The sequence below is a fragment of the Tinamus guttatus genome, unplaced genomic scaffold (genome assembly GCF_059628265.1).
Source record: "Tinamus guttatus ecotype Peru unplaced genomic scaffold, ASM5962826v1 Tinamus_guttatus_pri_ptg000510l, whole genome shotgun sequence".
In the NCBI taxonomy this organism is placed as follows: Eukaryota; Metazoa; Chordata; class Aves; order Tinamiformes; family Tinamidae; genus Tinamus; species Tinamus guttatus.
This window is the reverse complement of record NW_028289044.1, coordinates 3503223-3504595: the sequence shown is the minus strand read 5'-3', so window position 1 is coordinate 3504595 and position 1373 is coordinate 3503223.

The window sequence follows — 1373 nt, the reverse complement described above, 5'->3', positions numbered from 1 at the left end:
CCTTACCATGGTAGGGACCCAGGGGGAGACAAGCACGAGCTCACCCTGGAAACACAAGGGTTTTGTGCAGCTTCCATCTCTTTTTACGCACTTTAATTCTGACTTCTTAGTTCCAGTTTTAAGCACTGGTTACATGCTGCAATTATCCCTCATTTTCCCTTCACTTATTCCTTTGCATTCTTTGCTTCTCAATAAGTATGCCTTGCAGTAGTGATTTATACTGAGGTACATTTGTGTATTTTTTGTCTCATGAGATGTCTAAAACATGAGAAAAAAATATTGTTAGAATAGAAAGCATCAATATCAGGGACTTGTAAACAAAATAAAAAGTTATGTCTGCATGGCTTAGAAGTAATACAAAAGTAGAAAAATAACGTGATAATGCAGATCCATGAAGCAGGTTTGTATAGAGGAAGCTTGGAAAAAGAACACAACATCCCTACATTTATTCACTTTAATGTATTGGAACACAATATTGAGGGCACATAATAAGCTGTCAAATGAAGTAACTTTCATATAATATTAATTATAAAAACATTTTGGAAGATTTAAATGCAGCTGTAGTAACATTTTCAACATTGCTATAAAAATTATTTCAGGGTATTCATTTTAGGAGAAAGAAGCTTGCATGAAAGATGATTTTCAGTTCTCTTCCTTTCAAATCTTCATTTTTTTCCCATAAAAGACCTTGGGGGGGGGGGGGGAAGTGTTTTTTTGTTTTTTTTTTCTGTTTCCCCGATACGTGAACATTTATGTGTGTAACTCTACGTGCACATGCAGCTCTGCTGACTCCTAAGCACAAGCCCACACACTGGAGCGTGTGGTGGGACATGAACCGTGTAACGGGGTACAGCCGCGCACGGCAGCAGCTATGGGAAGGACCCAGATTTGTGGCACAACCGCGCGGTCACTTGTTTTGCTCCTGTCCACCTACTGATGGCCTCGTTACAAATATTTAAAACTGCTCCTGCTGCTCTGGTTATTTGTGCCTATTCCCGGGGCTTACGACAGAATCAAGTTATGAAGAAAATAAAAGACATCAAACACAATTACATTAAAAATGCAACAGGTAATATATGGATCTTTAAAAACACAGGCATCTCCCTTAACCATCCAATAAATTTACAGCTGCAAAAGTATTTCAAAAATCATTTAGAAACCCAGGGAAATTGTAAATATCCCCCCGCCCCGTCCACCATCCCTGGTTCTCCCCAGGGCGGGAGCACCGGAAGGCCCTGGCGAGGCCGGAAGCGGGGCACTTTGCCTCGGTACGCCCGCTGCCGCGCTCCGGCCGCCGCCTTGGCCCGCCGCCGCCGTTCCCACCCCCGAGCGAGCGCCGGGGCGGCAGGAAGTGCGGGCCGCCGTGTTCCCGG